This window comes from Equus caballus, chromosome 17, assembly GCF_041296265.1.
Source record: "Equus caballus isolate H_3958 breed thoroughbred chromosome 17, TB-T2T, whole genome shotgun sequence".
NCBI classification, from domain to species: domain Eukaryota; kingdom Metazoa; phylum Chordata; class Mammalia; order Perissodactyla; family Equidae; genus Equus; species Equus caballus.
The window spans coordinates 50,099,821-50,108,916 of NC_091700.1; the positions used below are offsets into that span (position 1 = coordinate 50,099,821).

The 9,096-nt window shown below is 39.4% G+C and overlaps 1 long non-coding RNA gene across 1 annotated transcript in view; it reads left to right on the forward strand.

Annotated features, from left to right (window-relative positions):
* Positions 1–8,504, forward strand: part of LOC102150568 (uncharacterized) — a 28,372-nt gene extending 19,868 nt beyond the window's left edge. The window contains exon 5 of the long non-coding RNA XR_011427976.1: positions 7,130–8,504. This is a non-coding gene — a long non-coding RNA (uncharacterized lncRNA). The remainder of the gene's footprint in view (positions 1–7,129) is intronic.
* Positions 8,505–9,096: the final 592 nt, after the last annotated feature.

Consider the following 9,096-nt stretch of genomic DNA (forward strand, 5'->3'; position numbering starts at 1 on the left):
GCGAATGTACTACGCACCATTAAACAAAGTGTTTCACACATATATCACCAAGCACAGTTACACATAAACTGTGAGCCACTAAGCACAGTTTTTCACACATAAATCATTAAACGCAGTGCACCCCCAGTGACTAAGTCTCGTCTTGGATCATGGCCAGTTGGGTTTCAAATGGTCCAGTGTCAACAACAGCAACAACAACAACAGCTTATATGTCAAGCTACCTGGCAAGCTGGATGCTATTCATTCTAACATTTACTTTTCTTCTTTTAGGGGATTTTGATTATCTGATGGATATGCAGGCTGTGTATTCTTTCTAGATACCCTAAAATGTATCTGTGGATCAAGCCAAGCCATTATGGATCTGCATACCTGAAATTAATTACTCTGCCTTCCCAAGGACCTGCTTTTATAGAACTAGGCTTTGGGTTTATTCCAGAGGCCAACATGGGGAGAACATTATAAGAGGCAGAGTTATGACACTCAATTACAGTCACGTGCCACATAACGATGTTTCAGTCAACGATGGACCGCATAGATGACAGTGGTCTCGTAAGATTAGAACCAGATAGCCTAGGTGTGTAGGAGGCTATACCATATAGGTTTGTGTAAGTACACTCTGTGATGTTTGCACAATGCTTAAATCGCCTAACAACATATTTCTCAGGATGCATCTCCACTGTTAAGCGACATATGACTGTATATTTATCATAAGGATGTTTGTGTGTTTCTGCTTTATATATTTTGATGCAAACTTGGAATTGTTTTACCTTCCTTATGGATTGACCCTTTTATCATTATAAAATCCCAGTTTATTCTAGCACTGTTTCCTTTTTTTAATTTAAAAAATTTTTAACTGTTGTAAAAAACACAGAACATAAAATTGACCATCTTAACCATTTTTAAGCGTGTGGTTCAATAGTATTAGCACATTCACGTTGTTGTGCTCTAGTAATCCTATTTCTTAGAATCGATTTTGCCTGCTGTCAGTACAGTGTGCAGTTTTCTTTTGTTTAGTGTTTATATGGGATATCTGTTTTCATTTTTTTTCTTTCAGTATTTTTGTGTCCATATATTAGAAGTATATCTGTTATAAGCAACATGGTTCTAGTTTGTCAAATCTAGTCTGGCACTTTTAATCTTAGAATATTTAGTTCATTTATGATAATGTAATTATTATTTCATGTACTTAGTCTAATATTTTACTATTTTTTTCTTTGTTTCTTTTTCTTCTTTCATGCCTTCTTTTGAACTAACCAAGTTTTTACTTACTACTATTCCATTTTCCTCCTTTATTTACTTGCCTTTGATTAGAAATTATTTCCTTATCCTTTTAGTGTTTGCCCTAGGGATTACAACATACATACTAGACTTATAAGAATCTACTGTGAATTAGTGCTTTTTACCATTTCCAGGAAAATCTAAGAACGTAGAACAGTTTGCATTGATCCTGTTCTTATCTTTTGTGCTGTTGTCACGTATTTTAATTCTACATGTACCTTATAAGATAACATTCTTATTGTTTTATATAGTCAATATTTATTTAGTTTGACATACATGTTTATATTATGTTATTCTCCTTACTTCTTTTATTTCCATTTGGGATCATTTCCTTCTGCCTGAAGAACTCACAGTAATGTTTCTTTTACTCTGGACCTTCAGGCAATGAATTTTCTGTGTTTAATTTATCTGAAAACATCTTTATTTCTTCTTCATTTAAAAAAACTTTATCAAAGTATAATATATGTACAGAAAAGTACACAGATAATAGGTATGCAGCTCAATGAATTTTTACAAGCTACATACACCTGGCTAACCAGTACCCAGTTCAAGAAACAGAACATGGCCAGCCTTTCAGGAGCCCCTCATGCTCCTCTCCAGTCACTATTCCCATCAAAGGGTGTCCCTTCTCCTGACTCCTAACATCACAGATTCCATGTGACTGTTTTTGCATTTTGAGTGTGTGGAATCACATGTTATATGCTCTTTCGTGATTGACTTCTTTTACCCAGTCATATTTGTGAGACTCATTCACATTGTCGCATAGTTATAGAGAGTGGATGTTAACCTGTGTAGTATTCTGTTGTGTGGATATACCAATGTTCATTTATCAATTTTATTATTAATAGGCATTTGGCTAGTTGCCAATTTTGGTGGATTATATATAGTGCAGCTATGAATATTTTAGCATAAAATCCATGTCTTTCTCACATGCAAAATATATTTACTCCACCCTAACAGCTTCAAAAGCCCTAACCCATTCGAGCATCAACTCCAAGTCCAAAGTCTCGTCTAAATATCCTCTAAATGAGACATGGATGAGACTGGAAGTGTGATACAGAAGCAAAACTCCTTCATAGCTGTGAACTTATGAAACCAAACAAGTTTTGTGCTTCCAAAGTACAATGGTGGGACAGGCATAGGATAGACATTCCCATTCCAAAAGGGAGAAAATGGAAGAAGAAAGAGATGACAGGTCCCCAGCAAGTCCTAAACCTAGGATGGCAAATTCCATTAGATCTTAAGGCTCAGGTACAATCCTCTTTGCTTGATGCTCTGCTCTCCGGGCCCACTGGGGCAGCAGGGTCCCTTCCACAGCCCTAGGCAGCAGCTCTGCCCCTAAGGCTTTGGCTGGTGGTCCCACCTCTGAGGCTCTGGGTGGCAGCCTGTTCTCTGAGGCACTCGGCAGCAGCAGCCTAGGCCTCTGAAGCCAAAGAGAAGACAGCCTTGTCCCCTGGGCCTGTGTCCTCTGCGCCTGTGGTGGCAGTGGCAGTCCTGTCCATCTCTAAACCACCTTCAGGATCATTCATCCCTTTTCTTGAAGAATAATGCATGTTCGCAGCCAAATAGCTCTACTCTCCCTTCTGTAGAATCCCAGAAGTCCAAAAGCCTTCCCTCGTTTTGTCCAGCATCTGTCTCCTTTGGTCCAAGCCGGCAGTGTTTCTCCTAGTATAATCCCAACTCTGTTCCTCCCTTCTACTGAGATGGTTGCTTAGATCCATGGATCATCTCTTTATAGGGTGATTGTCCAACCACACCCTTGGTGGTCTCTTCAGAGCATGCTTTCTCATTTTTTGCACTATGGATAGGCTGAGAATTTTCCAAATCTTTAATTTCTGGTTCCATTTTGCTTAACAATTCCTTTAATTTATCTCTCTCCTCTCATGTTTTACCATAAGCGATAAAGAGAAATCAGGTCACACCTTCCACGTTTTGCTTAGAAATCACCTCAGCTAAATATCTAATTACATGCTCGAAAGTTCCACCTTCCACAAAACACTAGAACACAATTCATCCAAGTTCTTTGCCACCCTATAACAAGGACTGCCTTTTCTTCATGGTTTAATATGATGTTCCTCATTTCTGTCTGAGGCCTCACCAAAATCACCTTTAACCTCCACATTCCTACCAGCAGTCTCTAGGCTTTTTCTAACATGTGCCTCGAAACTCTTCCAGCCTCTGCCTGTTACCCAGTTCCAAAGCCCCTTCCACATACTTAGGTATTTGTTGCAGTAGCACCCCACTTCACAGCACCAAAATCTGTATTAGTTTACTAGGGCTGCCCTAACAAAATATCAGACTGCATAGCTTAAATAACAGAAATTTATTTTCTCACAGTTCTGGAGGCTGGAAGTCCAAAGTCAAGGTGCCAGCAGGTTGCTTACTTCTGAGGTTTTTCTCTTTGATTTGCAGTTGGCCACCTTCTTGTGGTGTCCTCACATGGCCTTTTCTTTGTGCATGTGCACTCTTGATGTCTCTTCCTCTTCTTCTAAGTGGTATCACACTGAAAGTGAATTCATTCACCCATTGCGCAGCAAGCCAGTGTCTGACACTGGGTACAGTGGAAGAAAGTAGGAATTTTACTGTTGCACAGTGCTGAGTAAGGAGAGAGGGCAGCTAACGCTGAAATCCCAAACTCCCCGAAAAGCTAAAAGGAAGGGTTTTTATTTGGGGTTTTAGGTAGGGGAGGGGGAGCATATGGCCTTGCTGGTTAGAGCTTTCCCACCAGCCTGTCTTTGGCCTTGAGACTACTTGCAGAGAGGAGGGAGACCGTGACCTTGCTGGTTAGCAGCTTTCCTACCAGCTGTATCTCTTTGTGAGGAGGAGATAATGAATCCAGGTGCTTGTCTTTGGTGGTGTCTGTCTCCATGGAGGATAGTGGATTCTGAAGCCAGGAAGCCAGGGAATAAGCAGGGAATGAGTGTTTTGGTTTTAACTTCATATATGCTGGGTTTAATGTAGGGAAACTGATATCAGGGTTGGTATCATAAGGACACTAGTTCTGTTGGATGAGGGCCCCACCCTATGATCTTATTTAACTTTAATTGCCTCCTTAACAGCACTACTTCCAAATACAATTACATCGGGGGTTAGGGCTTCAACATATGAGTTTTTAGGGGAAGCATTCAGCCCATAACAGGGCTCAAGTCACATTTTTTTCCACCTGGGTATCCAATGGACCCAGCAGCATTTATTGCAAAGATAAATCTTTCTCTACTGAATTGCAGCTTTGCTATTATTATTAATCAGGTGACCATGTATGTGTGGGTCTGTTTCTGACATTTCTGTTGTGTTCCATAGGTCAGTTTGTCTATTCTTGCATCCTTACCATCCTGATTCTGGAATAGGTGTTGATATATGGCAGAATAAGACACCAGCTTTGTCTTCTAGATTACTCTGTTTACTTTTACTCTTTTCATTTCCATAAGAAGAATCAGTGAATTTTGTAAATGTATTGGCTTGAATTTTGATTTTGATTGCACTGAATCTGTAGGTCTTTAAAAAAGTGTTTATTCAGTGTAGAAGTCTTGCACATATTTCTTTAGTTTAATTCTAGGAATTTGACATTCTTTGATGCTATTGTAAAATATACCTTTTTATATTTTTCATTTTGGTAAGATATTTCTGGTAGATGTATAATTCCAGGTGGGCAGTTATTTTCTTTCAGCACTTAAAAATGTTATTGCATTATCTTCTGGATGCCATCATTTTATTTTTGAAAAGTCAACATTAGTCCTATTGTTCCTTTGAAGGTAAAGCGTCACATTTTATTTGACTGCTTTTCAGAGTTTACTCTTTGTCTTTGTCTTTCAGTGGTTTTACTATGTTAGTCTCCAACGATGTCCCTTTAATGAATCATCCCTCCTAGTACTTTTGCCCTTAAATTGTCCCTCCCCTTTAATCCGGGACAGCCCCATGACTCACTTTGACCAATAGAATACATCAGCTTTGACACTGTGTGACTTCTGAGGCTCAGGCATAAGTCTTGCTGGCTACCTGGCTTCGTGGAATGCTCATTCTTGGGATGCTCCCTCTGAGAATCTCACTGTTCAGCAGTGCATCTAGTCTGAGACCTCAGTGTTATAAGAGAATCAAGCCACATGGAGTGGCCTTGGAACATTTTGGAAGATAAGTTTCAGGAGACAGAGAAAGGGTGGGAGACAGAGAGAGAGAGACAGAGAGAGAAAGGAGGGAGGTAGAGAGAGAGAGAGAGAGGAAATATGAATATCTGAGATGCCAGATATAAGAGTGAATAAATCATTTGGAAATCTAGCCCAGTCAAGCTTTCAGATGACTACAGTCCTGCCACTACCTGACTGCAGCTGTGAGGCACCCCAAGCAAGAGCTGTGTAGTTGAAGTTGGTCAAGCCACAGAACTATGAGAACTAAGAATAAATTATTTTAAGACATTAAGTTATAGAGTGGTCAGTTTCACAGTAATAGATAAATGGAACAAATGCTAATACCTAGAAGCAGGATATGGTTGAAACAAAACCTTAAAACATGTGGCATCAGCTTTGGGACCAGGAGAAAGCTGGAAGATCCTCAGAGGAACAGTTGATGGAACAGGAAGGACAGTGAAGAGGCTGTTATTAGAGGCTGGAGGAAAGGCAACCCATGTTATGCAGTGGCAGAAAATTTAGGATAACTGATGCCCAATATAAGATGGCCAATAGAAAATGTACTTAATGAAATAGTGAAACTGTGTAAGGAGATTTCCAGAAAAAATATCGAAAGTGCCAATTGGTTATTTTCAGCCATATGTGATAGAGTATTACACAAGAGAGAGAAAGGGGGAGAGAGATGCTAAGGAGAAACTTTTCCAGTTTCAAGCAGAAATTAGAGAAAATATAAAGGAACCAGGGCTTACTAAGTGTAAAAGTAAAACTGTATCTTATTCCCAGCCTCTACATGTTACAAAGACTCTCAATATAAGACCTAATCACAGGATAAAGATTATCTAAGGGGTGCAACTGTAAGACACATTAAGATTTCAAAAAGATTTAAGGGTGTGCCTCATGGACTATTAGAATTAGACAAAATTTTTCTTAGAATCTCAAGGGTGTCGTTCCTCAGCACCCTGAGTTTTGACACAAGGCAGACTGAGGCCTGTATCAAAAAGATTACCGAGTGGAGCTTTTGCCTAGTGGAGTGAATCCCACTACTATTCATAGGAAGACCAAAGATCTTTAAGAGAATTATATTGACAGAAACATCATAAGCTTGGACTAAAAGGGATGGAGGTAGTTCAAAATGACAAGTGCCTCGGGGTCTCTAATCCTCCGGGTCCCTCAGCAGGAAGCAAGCTGAGTCACCTACTTAGCTGTAAATATGGACCATTTCTTGTGGAAAAGAAAGTTTGGAATCGATAACCAAGAGGGAGGAGACAAAATTTCAGAGGGTGGAACCAAGAGTCTTAGAAAACAACTCCCCAAACTGAGCTCTAATCAAGGAACTGGCAACATTTGCCTAAATGGATTTCAGAATTGCTTTGGACTAGTGACTGTTATGTGACTCTTGTCCTCTTATGTCCCCTGCTGTGACCCTCTGGCTCCCATTTTTGAATGACAGTGTCTATCACAGTTGTAATACTCTGGTACTACTGGTTTATGTTGAGTGTGTGTGGGGCAGATAATTTGTGTCTTTAGTTCACAGGTCTTCAGGCTGAGAGGAGCTGTACACAAGGGGTTGCATGTGAGGATTTGCACTTGCCAAGCCTTACCTACATTTGGGCCTGATTGAAATACTGCTGTATGCTTGGCTTCTCATCACCGGAAATTTAGAAATCAGCAAATATTTTAGAGGGAATGTGTTAAAATATTGGCTTACTTTCTTTCTTCTTTTTTTTTAGGAAGATTAGCCCTGAGCTAACATCTGCCACCAATCCTCCTCTTTTTGCTGAGGAAGACTGGCCGTGAGCTAACATTCGTGCCCATCTTCCTCTACTTTATATGTGGGACGCCTGCCACAGCATGGCTTGTCAAGTGGTGCCGTATCCGCATCTGGGATCTGAACCGGTGAACCCTGGGCCGCTGAAGCAGACTTAACCACTGCGCCACTGGGCCGGCCCCTGGCTTACTTTCTTATACTTCTCTTTTGTCCAAGATTTTGTTGTGGTTGCCTCACTTGCTTTTGATGCCTACAAACAGATGTTTTTGTATTTTATCTATTTTATGATTGTCCTTAGTAGGAAGGTTGATTATCATAGTCCAAGAAGTCCAAGTCTTTCATGAGGATACTTTTTGAGAACATGGTTCACTTACACAGTGCTATCTTTTAAAAAATCCAAAGAAGAATTTCTCTCTAGCCTCAGTTCCAAGAAAAGTACTACTTTGAATCAGCTAATGCGTTTTTATCAAACAGACAAAATGAGCTATGTAACTGATTATGTTCTTTCTTTTAATTTCTGCTCTAACAAATATATGGGATTTTATTAGATACATTTTTTCTTTGTGGGTGGGAATGGCTTCACATATGGCCTTTCTCATTTGCTCGCTCACTATATTTTATTTTTATAATCTTTTGAAAATCTATTTGGGAATAAGGTAGCGTGTAAATTAAGAAATAATGATAATTTTTTCGATTTGGAAGTTGGAGAAGTCCACAGAAGCTTAGCAGTTACAGGGGACTCTTTCATACAGGTTAACCAACGTGTCAAAATTGATGTTAACATAATCATGAAAAATCTTTTAAACAAAACGAGGGTAACATTGGTCAAATCCTTTGATGAACGACCTACACTACTTCCCATGTGCAAACTATTCATCCACAGGAGGTGAATAAACCTGGATTTCCAGGTAATAAATTACTTCTTCCAAGACAAAAGAGTCACTGTTGCCCTAGAAAATGGTATTTAAATACCAGGGACAAACACTTCAGTTCACTGATAGAAGGAAAGTTTATGCTGTCCCTAGCACTCTGTTCAGGTTTTTTGATAACCAGGCTGTGCTATTTCAAATACAATAAACTGTAGTGTAAACAGAATGAGAACAGGGTATTGTTTAATTCAGTTTATTTGTCTAAGGGATAGAATCCTATGCATAGTAGCTTACAAAGCATGTTAATTTCCAAATCTAGTTCATGGAATCTGTACGTGGTGAGTGTAAGATAGCCAAGTATGCCTGCAGTAATTCCCCTTGTGCCTCCCTTCCTTTTTCCTTCTTTTCTTCATTTCCTTTACTCATCGTGTATCATACTTATTCCAAATAAACAAGTCAGCAACCATAGGATTTCTACTGTTGTGTTACAGGCAGGGGCAGTAATGAAACATTTAACGACTGTATGGCATGGGTACCAATCAATCAGAACAGCTTCCTGATCAATCCGAACAGGCTGCTCAATCAACCAGAAAAGGGGCCAGCCATGAATGAGACATGGCTGCAACTGTGCAGGGCGGCTGACTCCCGACAGATTATTTGACAGAGAAAAAGTAAGAAAGTAAGAAGATAGAACTCGGTTCTCCTATTCCTATAGTCTGTCTCCTACTAGATCATATTATCATGGAACAGACTACGTTTTTCTTTGTCTTAAAAATTTTATTTTATGCTTTTCTGTGGCAAGATGTTTAAAACAGAAACTGCCACAAGTGAAAGGCTTTCTTAGTACAATTTATTTCCTTTCAAGTTACAAGAGAATTTAGAAAGAAAACATTTCATCTTATCACACTGCTCGTGTTTTTCTTAAAGGAACGCTCCAGGGTAATGAAACAGTTGGTGACTTTTGAGGAAGAGGAATCTGAGCAAGGAGATAATTTAGTGTTTTCCTTTATCATTTAAAATGAAACAAAGTATGTGGCTGGATTAATGAAAAGAATGCGTC